General features: G+C 39.6%; 1 long non-coding RNA gene across 1 annotated transcript; it reads left to right on the plus strand.

The window, feature by feature from the left end:
- The first annotated feature begins 11,892 nt into the window (after positions 1 to 11,892).
- On the plus strand, positions 11,893 to 17,075 carry LOC149779033 (uncharacterized). The gene is made up of 2 exons (XR_016415547.1): positions 11,893 to 12,656; positions 14,783 to 17,075. It is a non-coding gene; the product is annotated as an uncharacterized LOC149779033 (long non-coding RNA).
- Positions 17,076 to 17,287: the final 212 nt, after the last annotated feature.

Below are 17,287 nucleotides of genomic sequence, written 5' to 3' on the forward strand. Positions count from 1 at the left end.
AAAATACCCGGACTATGTTAAAATATATACCGATGGATCAAAAACAAACAACCCACCAAGAACAGCAGCAGCAATAGTCATCCCTGAATTCAATATACAAACGGGATCCAGATTACCTGACTATTGCTCGATTTACACCACTGAATTCTGGGCTATACTTGAATCACTACAATGGATCAAAGACAACCAAATACCTAAAGCAGTCATTATAAGCGATTCCCTAAGCGTTATCAAATCGATCCAAAATTGCAATACACACTCTAGGGAACAATTCCTCGACAGAGCATGCCAGTTAATCTACGATATCACCACAGCACATCAATTAGTCGAGCTCATGTGGATTCCGTCGCACATTGGAATTTCTGGCAACAGCAGACAAAGTTGCACAAACCAAACTAGGAGATCAAAACTCTATCTAGCTTAACTATAACTCCACAGAAGCACTAAGCTTCGCACCAACATATATAGACCAAAAATGGCAAGGTTTTTGGAACTCCTCCACAAAGGTAAAAAGCACAATGAAACCAAAAAAAAACATAGATAGGAACATACAGCTACCTAAGGGTACCTATTTAGAACAAAAAACCATAACAGGATAATAACTGGAAAAACTAAACTAGCAAGCAGTTTTGGAAGGTTTATAGGACCCAAACCAGCAACCATTAACTGCTTTAACTGCCACACCACCGAAGATCTACACCACGTATTCAATATATGCCCAAAATATCAACCCGCTAGGAAAATATTTATCAAAAACCAAAAAGAGATTGGATCACCACACACATACCCAGAGTTTCTTATGGACTCTAATAAAAATAAACAATCGGCATATAAAAATATAAATAAATTCATAGACTCAGCAGGACTTAGGAACAAAATATAATTACTATCCCCACAAAACCAAAAGACCCAGTAACTAGCTAAATAAATTTAGAAGCCCCCACATAAAAACCCATAACATATCATTCAATTGTATAAAAATATTAATAAATAATTCACTTACGAAGCACCTATAAAAAACTAAGGAAACCGCAAAATCGGATGTCCTAGATGTCCTTAACGAACCGAGTAATCAGCTAGGACTCCAGTCCTAGATGTCCTTAACGAACCGTGTAATCGGCTAGGACTCCGGTCTCTTGCTAAATAAAGTATAAATAATATTAAATCTCTAAAAACATTAATAAATAAATAACTTAAAGAGGCAATATCTAAAAACTTATAAATAACATAACGTAGGAAACACACCCTAAACACCTTAACTAGTAATACCATAATAATCTTGAAAATCTCTCTTCATACATGATTTCTACTAACAACCTCTATAAACAGCATAGAACACACACACACACCCTTTTTAGAACATTATGAAGAAGAAGAAAACAAAAAACAAAAAAAAAAAAAACGCAAGAAACACCAGGCAAATGCAATAAGAAACCAGCGATTTGAAGCAACCAGGACCGTTCCCGAGCTCTCTTTCCCACTAATGACAGCCAACCATTCAACTGTAAGGGACCTTTATGGACCCACAGATTGAGGCCAAACTATCAGGGTTCCTTGAACCCATAAAAGCCTGGGGGATGTGGCACCATTCCCTTCTCCAGGAACAACTAACAGGCTGCGGTGCAGTCAGAAAAAAGTGGCACATGCACAATTGTGCGCACGCCACTATAATTAAACTCAACAACAACAACTCAACTGGTTACTCACCCTATTACATAGTCTTTGGAAATGAAATGACTTTACCTTTAGATGTGTCTCTTACACCTCGAGAGACTGTCCAGAAACAAACAAAACAATACATAGATCAGTTAATTCAAAGATTAAAAATAGTTCAAGAATTAGCTAAAGCAAACACCCGTGAGCGCAACGCACAATCAAACAGAGGTTTGACCAGAAAGCGAAGGAACCGTCCTTTCGCGTTGGAGATTATGTACACCTACAAATCTCACATATACCGGTAGGGTTATCAAAAAAGCGTTACCCCCGATGGGAGGGTCCGTATTATATCACTCAATTAGGTCCGAATAACACGTACAGATTACGCCGTTGTTCCGACAAAAAAGAAATGAAATCACTTGTACACGCCAACAGGATTAAGTATTATAAAGATCCTAGGGATTATCGACTTCGACACCGGATGCAACCGACACTGTTCCTCAGTCGATTCAGGCACGACATGATCAAACGAGCAATGGTCACGCACCAACTGACAATAGTACAGAATGGTACTCAGTTGATAAACTTTTGAAATCCACATGGATTTCTGGAAAGAAACATTGTTTGGTTAAGTGGACCGATGGATCCACGCCATCATGGCAACCAACGAAGAATGTTTCTCAAGCATTAAAAGAAGCATTTCACAGAACACGCACACAATCGAATACACGTCGCAAACAACTAGGTCGAATATTTCGTCATTGAATTCAATACGAAATTCTGAAGGAAATTCCTTCGTATATGGGAGCGATAATTATAGTCATATCCTCCTCCATTCTATTCTTTCCTCATACCTTCCACTTCGTTTTTTTCTTTCTGAGGCCAAATCTCTTAAACCTCTTTCTTTCTCTTTAAGGTATGGATGGAATATGGATTCGGTTCGTAGGATTGTGTTTCTTTTAAACTCTGAATTTTGGGTCCGCAGTATCAGAACAAAAACAATTTGAACTATGGGTTATCTTTAGCCTCTCTCACTATTGTATGGTTCAACCTATAAGTGGATTTACACTTTTAAATCAGGCTCTCACGGAATTGTTCAGATGAATTTATCGGATATTGTCACATAGATGTCAAACGTAGCTACATAAATGGTATTCTTTCACAACTAAATGCAATACGTCTTACACTGAATTTACAGTTTAATACAACAATCTTATTATGAATTAATTAATTCAGAAAGGTGCTTTTCTACTTTCAGATATGTCATAGAGAGAAGTGTGTATGTGGTTTGGATTTTTAAAGTAGCTTTTAAAAAAAAATTCAGTCATATCGCTACGATGTCTGCAGTGTGACAGTTTATAGTGATGTCTAGCACTGGGGCATCATGCCGCAGACATATAGCATGATGTCCCACCCAGTCACATTATCCTGACACCAGGCCGACCAGTCCCAATACTAACCTCTTAATGCTGAGCGCCAAGCGAGGCAGCTGTTAGTACCATTTTTGTAAGTCTTTGGTATGACTCGGCCGGGGATCGAACCCACGACCTCCCGCATCCGAGGCGGACGCTCTAACCACTAGGCCACCGAAGCGGTTGTCATAGAGAGAAGTTTTCCCCTTCATTGATAAAATAGGTAAGTACCTATTTGGAATGTTGACAACGAGAAACGTTGCAATATTAACAAGTCACATAAATACGCCACCGTCGAAAACATGCGTGAAGAATATTAGAGAATGGAATAAATGATTGCTGCTCAAATTGTTGAGTCTCAGCAAATTAGTCACACGGCAGCAGGCAAGTTACCTGCTATACTGATTCCAACGCATGCTTTTACGGAATCTATTAATCAAATCGAAACGATTGTATCTGCTGATTATATATGTTAATCAATAACGCGAAAGGATCCGCATTACTGTTTAGGTCATTTTTAGCAGCACGTACAGATCGTGACCTATATTATGCGCTACATATCCCAATTTCGTCCCGACCTTTGAGACGAATTATTAGTTCCGGTTTTAATGAACACACGTTGCACAGTTATTTGGTTTACCTGGCATGTTGACGCATCGTATCACACATTCTAGATATCTTCTCAAATTAAAATATTTGTTGTCTCATGCATTAAATAATTTTGGGAAGTCATAATCCACATCAGTCTAATAAGTTTTTCGCTTCGATATTATTTCTACGCACTTAATAGCCATCTGGTAATTTGTTTTAGATAATTCCCTCACCATCTCTCAGCCTCAATCCAACTATATCAGCATCAACACAATAACCGTAGGCATCCATAAAAATGTTCTGCTGATGTTATACAAAATCAAAGAGAAAAAAAGAGAAATATAAACATACATAAAGAAAAATAAAGTGAAAAAGAAATGTGTGCTAATAATAGTAGTCATAATTATTTGACAAGCCTAATCGTAGAAGTGGATTGCGTAGAACTTTACTGAAATATTTTAAAACTCTTTTGGTCATCGTTTTCCTTTACATTTTTATTTAATGTCGTGCCATGATCTTTTTATTGTATTTTTTAAAATTTTATCCTATATTATCAAATGTTCCATTCATTGCATTTGGAATTTTATTAAATATTTTGCAAAAATACTCTTCATTGTATTTTTCGTATTTTACTGAGTATTTTGCAGTGTTTTTTCTCATTGTACCTTTGTATTTTACTGAATACTTTGCATTGTTTTCTCATTGTATATTTTGTATTTTACTGAGTATTTGCATTGTTTTTCGTATGTATTTTTGAACTTTACAAAATGTCTCGCAATTTTTTTATTCTTGTATTTTTTATCTTTGACCTTTTTCCTTCTTTTTATGACTGTAATTTTTTGTCTCGAGCCTCGAGGACTCGGCTCAAATGACCCGGAGGGTATTATTAGGACATAATTTTTTAGTAAAGTAATAAGATTGAAATTTTCTCTAAATTGTATTATAAGTAATTTTTTTATTAAATTATATTGAAAGTAATTTTCTATTAAAATATATTGAGATTAAATCCATTTATTTCGGTATTACAATTATATACTATTTAATAAAGACTGCGCCCGTATGCGCAAAGGCAAAACTCTTTATACATTTCCCTTGTATCATAAGTCAGCATAAACTACACTCGCTAAGTTGTGTAAGTTACCGCACTGCGGAAGCCTAAACTTCCTGACTAAGCTATAAGCTCCACGCGCTGACGTGGTAGAATTGTCTGTCTAATGAGGTACATAGACCCAGACGATAGTCTGTAAGAAACTATGAAGCCTCACTTTGAGATTCTGACGGCCCACAAGAACTAGACGTATATTCATATTTGGCTTTGTCCCTAGAAACTGATATAAAAAGCGTCAGTCCACGGACATGCCAGTTCTTTAGTCAGAAACTCAAAGAGACTTCTGTCTTTACAGTCGATCCCGTACCTTCGCTTGCCGAAATTCCCCAGATGTAACCATATCTTCATTGTCAAGTGACACCTCTTTCAAAAGGATTGAACTTCGTCTTTCTTTCTTTCTCTCTCTCTCTCTCTCTCTCTCTCTCTCTCTCTCTCTCTCTCTCTCTGGTCATGGAAACACCTTGACCAAGAGTTTATGAGACAACTCTGTCTCATAAAAGCTGATGGATAAATCTCTTTTTTCATAAAAGTACCATTTTTGTAAGTCTTTGGTATGACTCGACCGGGTATCTATCCCACGACCTCCCGCATCCGAGGCGGATGCTTTAACCACTAGGCCACGGGAGCGGTAATTAAATTGTAAGTACGTTTACAAGTGTGAAATGCAATTAGTAACATTTAAAAGGAAGTTGAGGCATTAATAGACATTAATTTTTCTTCAGATGTTCAGTAAGGCTGCTACCATTTCTTTAGTCACACCTAATATGATGATAGGTGAAAAAGCGCTCACCATTTGGAAGGATCTCCAGAAGAGAAGGTTGGTCCATTCGATTCCTGAGCCATCGTACACTGTACTACATTCCACTGCTCACGGACTTCATTTCTTTTTATTTCTTCTCTGTAAGTTTACGTGCTAAAATTTAACAAAAAAATAAAAATAAATAAACGACAGTACATTCCAATAAAATGAAAGTCAGATATGACGTTCAAATAACTTTGGCAGCATTTTATTTAACTTACAGCTTTTAAAAACAGCCGATTATCGTTGTAAAATATAAATTGTATGGATGATGACTTTTAACAAAAACAATGTCCTATGTAGTAAAGTATAGTAAAGTACAAATGGAGAAAATCAAGCAGCATTCGTCATTTCCGATTTTGTAATCTCTGGTTTCAATGTATTTACTACCATCTACAATTAACTCACTAGAAAAGCTACATCCACCCAGTGAAATTATACGACTCAAGGTATTGATTCGATCACAGCTATCTGAATATTGAATTTCCTGTTATGCAGTCAAATAGGCGAGCCTTGTCGCGTTGAACAAATAACGTTAAATACAGAAAACAAGGTAATACATCAGCGGGATATGATGACTGCACTATTAACACCAAGACGTTTCTGGTCCTATTCAGTTGAAGTCCACAGAATCGATATGTGGGTGTAATTTTAATGTGTGACTCATGTCATGAGAGCAGAGTTTTTAATAAAAGTGAATTTTGTGACTATTATTTTTAAGTCAATAACAAATATCCCATATATATATATATATATATATATATATATATATATATATATATATATATATATATATATATATATATATATATATATATATATATATATATATATATATATATATGTGTGTGTGTGTGTGGTCTAAGGTTGACATTGCCCGGGGTGGGAGTGGGAGACAAGCGCCCCAATCCTCCAAAATGCCCCATACGGCCTGCGTCTCTTACTGCCTCTGTCAACTAAAATCCAGCTCCTGGCCTTCGCGAGTGGCTTAGATTTGAAGCCCGGCAGACCATGTTTTCTACTAACAGGAGAAGGGGTGAAGGCGGCCCACTGGCGCCTTAAAACCAGTTGCTTCGGGTAGATGGGACTCGTAAACCTTGGATGGTAGCTCATCTAGGAGAAGCGGTATGACATTGACTTCAACGTCATTCCGGCAACTCCTGCGACGCCGTTGGTGCCAAGCTGTATCGGCATTCGTCGTTCCATTGGGCACACCAGCTGCGTGGAGAGGGGGGATCTGCTGCATGGGCAACAGCTGATTCTCCATACCACCCTGCCCAGGCTTCATAGCTCCACTGGAGAGGACACTCCTGCGTCGTCGTACAGCGTCGGCACAACACGAGAAGTAGCAGTTTGCCGGTTCTAAGTCAAAGCTCGATTGGCGTAGAGCTTGGCGCCAGGGGTTACTTCTGACGGTGGGAGAGATCATCAGGTCTCACTGGACAGCTACCGCCCGCCTCAAGCTGGGCAGCCCCCAGTCAGTAAGGTGCTGCCCGCCATGGCCTGCCTGCTTCACTGGGTGCGTGGAGCCTAGAGAACCATCTCGACAAGTGGGCCACAAAACTCTGCACCAGGAAAGACTAAAAGAAGAAATAAAAAGACTCCAACTCTTCGTTTTGCAACCTGGAACATCAGGACCATGTGTCCTGGATTGACCACTGACCTACAGCAGATCGACGATGCACGGAAGACTGCCATCATTGACAGAGAACTCTCCCGACTGAACATCGACATTACCTGCCTCCAGGAGAGCCGACTGGCTGACAGCGGCACCATCAGGGAAACCAATTACACATTCTTTTGGCAGGGGAAGCCCTTGGATGAACCTAGGCAGCATGGTGTAGGCTTTGCCGTCAAGAACACGCTAATCGCCTTCATTGAACCTCCATCATCAGGTACTGAGTGAATCCTTGCCCTCCGGCTGTCAACATCCTTAGGCCCGGTCAACATCTTCAGTGTGTACGCTCCAACCCTCTACTCCACCTACGAGGAGAAAGACAAGTTTTATGAGGCTCTGGATCAGGCAATATCCAGTATCCCCAACAATGAAAGCTTTTACTTACTAGGAGACTTCAATGCTAGAGTGGGAGCTGACCATGAGGCCTGGTCCACCTGTCTCGGCTTTTACTGAAGGGGCAAGATCAACGAGAATGGTCAGCGACTGCTGGAGATGTGCTGCTCCCTCAGCCTATGTGTGACAAACACTTTCTTCAAATGCAAGGAGATCCACCAGGTGTCGTGGAGACACCCACGTTCACGCCACTGGCACCAGCTAGACCTCGTCATCACCAGGCGTGCAGAACTGGCCAGTGTCCTTCTTACCCGCAGCTACCACAGTGCCGATTGTGACACGGACCATTCCCTCGTGGCCAGCAAGGTGCGAATATTACCCAAGAAGCTGCACCACGCCAAGAAGAAGGGTCACCCACGTATCAACACCTGCTGTGCAAGCAACCCAGAGAAAACACAGCAGTTCATCAGCAAACTGAAGGAAGCCCTCACCAAAGTGACACCTGATGACACCATTGATTCCAAGTGGTCCCATATCCGTGACTCTGTGTACAATTCAGCCATCACAGCTTACGGGAAGAGGGAGCGAAAGAATGTCGACTGGTATGAGGCAAACTGGGAGGAGATGGAGCCCGTGACTGAGGCAAAGAGGAAAGCCCTCCTGGCATACAAGGCTGCACCTAGCCCGAGAACACTACAAGCCCTCAGGATTGCAAGGAATAACGCCCAGAAGACCGCCCGCCGCTGTGCCAACACCTACTGGCTGAACCTTTGCAACAGTATACAGACAGCTGCTGACACCAGGGATACAAGAGGAATGTATGAGGGTATCAAACAAGCGACAGGCCCCCCCCCCCAGCTACAAGACCGCCCCCCTCAAGTCCAAGACGGGCGAAGTCATCACAGACCAGGGGAAACAACTGCAGCGATGGGTTGAGCACTATCTCGAGCTATATGCAACCCAAAACAATGTCACTGGAACTGCCCTGGACGCCATTCCAGACCTGCCTGTCATGGAGGAGCTAGACACACAGCCCACCCTGGAAGAGCTCGGAAAAGCCATCGATTGCCTTGCCTGTGGGAAGGCTCCCGGAAGCGACGGCATTCCGCCTGAAGTCATCAAGAGCGGAAAACCAGCACTGCTCCAGCCCCTACACACACTCCTCTGCCTTTGCTGGGAACAGGGATACATCCCACAGGACATGCGTGATGCCAACATCGTCACTTTGTACAAAAACAAAGGAGACCGTAGCGACTGCAACAACTATCGGGGCATCTCCCTCCTCAACATCGTCGGAAAGGCCTTCGCCCGTGTTGCCTTGGCACGCTTGCAGATCCTAGCCTCCCGCGTCTACCCAGAATCCCAGTGTGGATTTCGAGCCGGCAGGTCAACTGTAGACATGATCTTCTCACTACGTCAGCTGCAGGAGAAGTGTCGCGAGCAGCGGATGCCCCTCTACGTTGCCTTCATAGACCTGACGAAGGCGTTTGACATGGTTAGTCGGAGTGGACTCTTCAGACTTCTGCAGAAGATCGGCTGCCCCCCACGTCTGCTTGCTGTCATTATGTCGTTCCACGAGAACATGCACAGCACAGTGTGCTTCAATGGCGCAACATCTGAAGCATTCCCAGTCGTTAGCGGAGTCAAACAAGACTGTGTCCTTGCACCGACGCTCTTTGCCATCTTCTTCTCCATGCTTCTCCAGTACGCATTCAAGGACTGCAGCGAGGGAGTGTACATCCATACCAGGGCTGACGGCAAGCTGTTCAACATCGCCCGTCTCCGTGCTAAGACTAAAGTCACAGAGGTACTCATCCGTGAATTGCTCTTTGCCGACGATGCAGCCTTGACATCACACACGGAAGATGGACTTCAGCAGCTGGTATGCTGCCTCTCCCATGCATGTAAGGAATTTGGACTGACCATCAGTTTGAAGAAAACAAATGTCATGGTACAGGACACAGACTCCCCTCCCTCTGTCTCCATCGATGGGTACAATTTGGAAGTTGTCGAGAACTTCACATACCTCGGGTCAAACATCTCCAGCTCACTCTCCATTGATTCTGAGGTGGGCGGCAGGATTGCCAAGGCAGCAGCAGTGATGGCCAGACTTAACCAGAGGGTCTGGAACAACCCCAACCTCACAGAGAAGACCAAACTGCGTGTCTACCAAGCGTGCGTGCTCAGCTCACTTCTCTACAGCAGCGAAACATGGACCACCTATGCAAGACACGAGAGGAAACTCAACAGCTTCCACCTGAGATGTCTGCGGCGCATTCTGCACATCCAGTGGCAGGACAAAGTACCCAACACAGAGGTTCTAGAACGCGCCAACATGAACAGCATGTTCTCCATACTCAGCGAGAGGCGCCTTCGCTGGCTCGGCCATGTCAAGAGAATGGACCCAGGTCGCATTCCCAAGGACCTGTTATATGGGGAGTTAGCAGAAGGTGCACGATCATCTGGACGACCACATCTGCGCTACAAAGATGTTTGCAAGAAGGATATGAAGACAGCAAACATCAATGTCAACGACTGGGAGAGCTGTGCAAACAACCGTTCCAGCTGGCGTCTAGCTGTCAGGCAGGGAGTTCAAAACGCAGAGGAAAAGAGAAGAATAAAGCAAGCTGAAAAGAGAGCTAAAAAGAAGGATAAGCAAAAGCGTACTTTGGAGCTATGCCATCGTCTCTCGTAGACGGACGGATGCCAAGATTATCAAGATATATATATATATATATATATATATATATATATATATATATATATATATATATATATATATATATATATATATATATATAGATAGATAGATAGATAGATAGATAGATGTGTGTGTGTGTGTGTGTGTGTGTGTGTGTGTGTGTGTGTGTGTGTGTGTGTGAACCAATCAAAATATCGACCTGCCCATATATCTCTCTGCAGACCTATATTTTTATAATCTAAATATCAATCTACCTGCCTACACATCTCTCTGCATACCTATATTGTATCTATCAATCTGCCTATATATTTACCTATTTAGCTATCAAGCTTGCTAGCTATTTATCTATCTAGCTATTGACCGCTCCGTTGTCCTAAGTAGTTAGAGCGTCCGCCTCGTCTGCGGGAGGTCGCGGGGTCGAACATAAGACGAGTCATGCCAAAGACTTATATAAATGGTACTAATAGCTGCCTCGCTAGGCGCTCATCATTAAGAAGTTAGTGTTAGGACTGGTCGGCCTGGTGTCAGGATAATGTGATTGTGTGGGACGTGATGCTACATGTATGCGGTATGATGCCCCAATGCTAGACATCGCTATAAACAGGCACGCTGCAGACCTCATAGCGATATGACTAAAAACTGTTAAACTGTTAACATACACGCTATCTAGCTATCAATCTAACTCAAGGTTACTTCATATGTGCTATAATAATGTGAGCATATTCATACAACGTATAAATCAATGGAATAAAAATAGGTTGTGGCCAGCATTTTTTGTTTAAGGACACCACTGTTCATATTCAGAAAGGTTGAAATTATATGAATGTGATCTATATAAATCAACTGAATAAAAATGTGCTGTGACCTGAATTTTCGTCTAAGGAAACCACTGCACAAATTTATACAACCTTAAATTAAATGCCAAAAAATACTTACAGCAGAAATCGTGAATATGATAATGAAATGATATGATAATGAAGGACAACAGAAAAGAATTTGCTTAACCAAACAATCCAATAAACGCCCAAAACCCGGAAGCACAAAAAAGAATTGTCATCCCCAGTAAATATCAGCACCCAACTGGAACACCCCGACCCCCTAAGGAGCACAAATTCTTTAGCACACATACAGCACAGCACACAGGAAACACGTACAACTGTAACAGGCAGATAGTACAGCAGATACATCTCCCTTCCCCACCCCCCCATCCCACACATTTATATAATCGGGATTTCAATCCAGGGCCAATCAAATTTTCGTCTAACGAGGACTTTCCTCTTCCCTTTTACGCCCCGCCATTCTGTTTATTGTGGCCTCAGTGCTGCGTACGTATGTACATGTTCAAATTGTTTGTTACAATTTTGGAATGTTATTAGTGATGGCATCTAAAAGATAAGCAAGTGATAGTCCGAAGAGACCAAGGAAGGCTATTTCTTTAGAGGTTAAACTTGAAGTAGTGAAAAGGTATGAAGCTGGTCAGAGTACCGCCATGATAAAGCATCCTTTGAACCTTAGTGAAAGTACATGTAGAAACAATACATGTACGTGGCAGTGCTGAAAAAATAAAAGCAAGTGTTAAAGCTGGAACCTCCCTTTTGAACCAGAAAAGTTGCTATACCCACCCTAACATAATGGAGAGGATGGAAAGGATGTTGGCAACGTGGCTTGATGAACACTGGTGTTCAATACAGCTTTCGTTTTTTTAATTACACGTACATTAAAATTCATAATTTCATGTTTTTATTTTATGTTTCCTATGTTTTAAGTTGGTTTCCCTATGCTTTTTATGAAAACTTTTATTATTTTTTATTTTAATCTAATTTGCAGTAGCATCCGCTAATTTTAACATACTGAATTTATAGGAGAAAATGATCTCAATTTATGCGAATCTCAAATTATGCGCGCGCTTCAAAAACGTAACCCTCGTGTAAATTGCGATCACACTGTAAATCGTCTTGCCCTGCTTAATCTAGTTAACAATATTCACATGATCACTGGCAGTATTACCATAAAATACTATACTGGAAGCAAGGTGTGAAAAAAAGAGGAAACAAAATAGAAATATTCAACAATAGCTTGGTGTGCATGAGAGATTTGAGTGAGTGATAGGAGACACCCCTCATCTTCGGAAGAAAACTATCCCTTCTGAGAGGCTCATATATATAGCTTTAGTAGCACCAGTAGTATATCTTTAGGCCTAAAAAAGTATCTGTGATTGAAATTCATGGGGTAGAGCACCACTCTCAGCACATGATAGGATATAAGTGGCAGACAAAGAAGCCTGGAAGATCCTGGAAAGAACCATCAACCAGGGGAAGTTAGTGGCAAGGCAAGACTGGAACACACGTGGAGAGTTGGGATGTGAGTGACTTGCACAGGTGAGCACGTTAGACTACTCTGCCACATAAGGCCCTAGCAATAATTTTCCTACTGACCTAGATATATGCAATCATGCCCTTTAAGATATTTCATATATGCAGCAGTTAAAAACCTGCAAGTTTACAATGACAGGGCATAGTAGTTTTTCAAATTGTTATTTCAGTTTGTGCAACTTTTTAAAGATCTCAAGACAATCAATAAAATCAAACCCAAACTGACTTATGTGAAGAATGAAAAAAGATTTATAAAAATAATGAAAATAAGACAAATTGGGTGCACAGATTGAAGGTAATCTCACACATTATCAGTATGATAGTGTGATATACAACTAGTGAATGCACATAAAATGTATTAAGCTGTGTTTGTGATGGAATGTGTAGACGTATACAACAGCCTACAAAATCCAGTACAAACTTAATGTAAATGTGTGAAAACTGCATCTATGCCTCTGTGATAGCAATGAGTCAGCCAGGCATACACATACTCAGCGGTATGTTATCGGCAGTAGCTTATCTCTGCCAATACACGTTACTAATTTCATGCCACACCCAAATACATAAATCATAGTCTCTGTATGTCTTCCAAAAACAGCCTGTAAGTGATGTATAATCGTCTTACAAGCCTCAGTTTCATAAGCAAAATGTTACTATAAGCTTGACTTTTTAATTAAAAGTATAAAATGTTACTATAAGTTTGACCTTTTAATTAGGATTACAAAAATGTTACTATAAGCTTGACCGTTTAATAAGGATTATAAAAATATTACTATTAGCTTGACCTTTTAATTAGGATTATAACATGTTACTATAAGCTTGACCTTTTAATTAGGATTATAAAAATATTACTATAAGCCTGACCTTTTAATTGGGATTATAATAATATTACTATAAGCTTAACCTTTTAATTAGGATTATAAAAATGTTACTATAAGCTTGACCTTTTAATTAGGATTACAAAAATGTTATTATAAGCTTGACCTTTTAATTAGGATCATAATAGCAACTCTTACCTTAAAATTACACAAGTTTATAATGCTTGAAAAATCAAAATCTATGATACAAAGTATTTTCAAATCATACATGATAGACCAGTTATTTTTGTCTGGGTTCAGGAACCTAAACTGGGTGTAGAAGCCCTAACAAGCATTAGAACTGTATCAAATACCAAATTTTCCTTTTCGAATATTCACAGAAATCACCAAAGAAGAATTTGAATGTTAGCTGATGTTAATAAGACTATCAACTCTGATCCCTTTTCTTTGTCAACTATGTAATCTACTGTCCCCTCCCCCATATTGAAAGCACAATAAAATCAATGATATAAATATATTTTTAATGCAATTTCAGTGGTCAGAAGTATATAAAAAATTGGGATTCTGACAAACGGGTCAAATGAATGGAGGTGTCATTTTCTGTGCACCCTCTCAAACAATAACAATAATAATTGCCAATTAGGCATTCAATTATCCATGTAAAGGAAAATAATCACAAAAATAATTGGTTAGGTGGTTCGTTTTTAAACACAATCGTCAACACATTACCGGCCATATAATGCTATTGAAATACAGTTACGTGCCCTTACCATGGACACACTGCGGTAATGGACCTGGTCGGAGTGGGTATCAAATAATTACATGTATAAGAAAAAACAGTACTGAATGTTTATAAAGAGGTGAAGGAATGACATGTAGCAAGCACATTGTGTGACATATACAAATGCAGGCACATTTCTCATCTTCTCGAATAATAACAAAAATAACTGCCATGCTTTCATGGAGGGAAAGTGTGCAGATATCCTCCATGTGTATGCATTTCAGCAACTGCATTTCCCAAACAAATGGGTGGAAATTCACCAAATTTTTCACATAGTTTGTGTATGTGTGAAGAGCATGAAATTGTCCCTACCCTGGGATTCCTGGATGGAGGTAACAGGTAAAAGGTCAAATCTACAAAACTTAGAGTGACATCTGTAAAAAAGATAATAATTCTTTAACAAATATGTATGCATGCATGTATACATGTAGCAGGAAAATATACGATACTGCATATGTAATGGGGGAGGAGAGGGTGATGAAAAGGTACTTTGTTTTGTTGACTTTAACAGCATTTTTTTTTACACATTACAGGCTCTCATGCTCAAAATATGGAAGTGAAGTACCTTTCCCATGGCAGCCAAGCAGAGCTGGCCTGGATGGGTACTGAACCAACAACCCCGAGATTTGCAAGTCTTATACTCTACCAAAATGAACTTTTGCAGACATGGAAAATTATCGAAGAAATGGCATAGTAGCTCTGGTTTAATACTGGATTAATTTTACATGACTGATTTACCATTCTATATATGCTAAACCTATACAAAAAAAATATAATGGATGACCCATATCTGTACGAGAAAGATATTTTTTATTATGTGAATAATTATACAGCAAAACCGGTCTTGAAAGACCACTGTTATTTGAGAGAACACCTGTCTTAAGAGACCTTATTCTCAATGCACAAATTTACTGATTGTATAGTATTATAACATGTTATGCAAAACCACCTGTCTTGAGAGACCATAGTTTGGGGGCAGAAGGCATGGCCTTTCAAGACAGGTTCAACCGTATTTGTAGCTCTGTGCTTACAAAAATCCTTGAATACTAATCCTATACCAACAACACTAATGATGAGGACAGACAACATCACGCTTCATACATGTACATCTCACATTTTATTCTGGAAAAGGTAATACTGTATAAATGAAATGACCAAAAACTGAGAAGATACAAAGATTACTCCCCTACATTTGCTACTTTGCAGTCATTTGGAAAAAAAGTCAAATGTATGTATTTCAAATATCCATTTCTCAGAAGAATTAAAAACATCTTTCTGCAATGCTGAGGTAAATTCAAAGGGAAATAAGGATGTTTACTATTATGTATAAAGCAGAAAATTATTTTCAGTAAGAAAAGTATACATTATGTGTAGCAGTGCTTCAGATGACAGAATACATCTGTCAAAAACAAAAACAAAAAAAAAAAACAACAAAAAACAGGAAGGCTATATTTAACAAAGTGCACATGCCAATCAGCATATATGCATTTATAAATTTTGCAATAAGCAAGCAGAGCAGATATGTATCTATTAATTCAGTCAAATACATTAATGTATATACTAGAGTCCAACTGAAAACTGCATAGAACCTGTTTTGCCATCACAAAATGCACTGGCAGACAAGAGTTTATGTTTGCAAGGTGATTATTCCTAAACTTAGGAACTTTTCCTCTTAAGAGGAAAACTTCATTGGCCCTGGAAGGATCCCGATTGAATCTGTTACAAAGTCATGACATCTAAACGACTGAATTGCGATCGCAAAAATCAAAGGCTGCTGTAAGCCAAGACAATTCGGCAACATTTCAGAAATACAAGTACGCATAGTACACGAAAAATAATACACTAATACATTGTAGGAAAATACAAAACTCAGGAACATTTTAATCGGATGTGATTATCACATGTTTGGGGGTAGATTAAAGACCGCCCCGCAATATGGGGGGGGGGTGTATTTGGAATAAACCAAGTTAATGCTGCTTGCTTACGAAGTCACAGCCTTCAAAGAAGGAGCACAGACGGGGGAAATCGGAGCACCTCTGCTTTAGGTGGCTTGCTCTAGCAGCATGATAACAACGGTTAAACGCACAAATTAAATAGCCCGCAAAAGCTACACATACGATGTCAAGACGTATTAGTCAGCACATTTTTCTCTTTCCATATGAGAGCTGGAAATTGAAAGTCCGACACGGGTGTGAACAATAATTATTTGAAACTTGACATTTAAAAAACAAAATATCTACAGGAATAGGCCAAGATCAAAAGATACATCCTATTCTTATCAAAAACTATCATTCATGGTGCTGATCGAAATGTATTACAAGTCTACACAGTAGATTAAATGAGGTCTTCATGTAATTATTAATAACACTGAAGAGCAAGTTATTCCTAAGTGCACACAATTCTTCTAATCATTTTGATTTTGGTAAAAATTAGACAATTGAATAGCTAGGCCATCCCTGAAACTTAATCCATATTGTATGTACATCTGAGTTTACGCGTTACTGTTCACATAATCGTTAATGTGATACTATTTAATGTCTAAGCTGTCAGGTAACTATAAACTTTTCACTTTGTTTTTACAGTAGCCATTTACTAATAGCCAATATAATATGTAGCAACAATTATGATGCGTTTGATTCTATTCACTTGCCATAGATTTTGAGGTAAAGTCCATCAGAAGAAACAACAAGCACATGTTCACACCAAAATCATCATTTCTTCAACTAACCAATGCGAAAGTGTAATTCCAGATCACAAGCTTTAAGTGTAACAAGTCTAAGATGAAATAAACCGGTACCAGCTGTTGGAGTATTGACAAAACACAAACATTCTAGATTCGTATTTCATGAAAGATTCACCCAGATTATGAGATATAGAGCAGAAGACATCGATCAATTAGTGTGGCTTCATGAAACAAAAGAACGTATATTGCCCGACATTAACATGTACTAATTTCCAGCTTGCGGGTAGTGATTCCTTCTACTTATACAGTGTCAGACATGTAACAAAACAAACATCCATTTTACGTGAAGTTACAT

This window comes from Sinohyriopsis cumingii, chromosome 17 (assembly GCF_028554795.1).
Source record: "Sinohyriopsis cumingii isolate HCF-2022 chromosome 17, ASM2855479v2, whole genome shotgun sequence".
NCBI lineage: Eukaryota > Metazoa > Mollusca > Bivalvia > Unionida > Unionidae > Sinohyriopsis > Sinohyriopsis cumingii.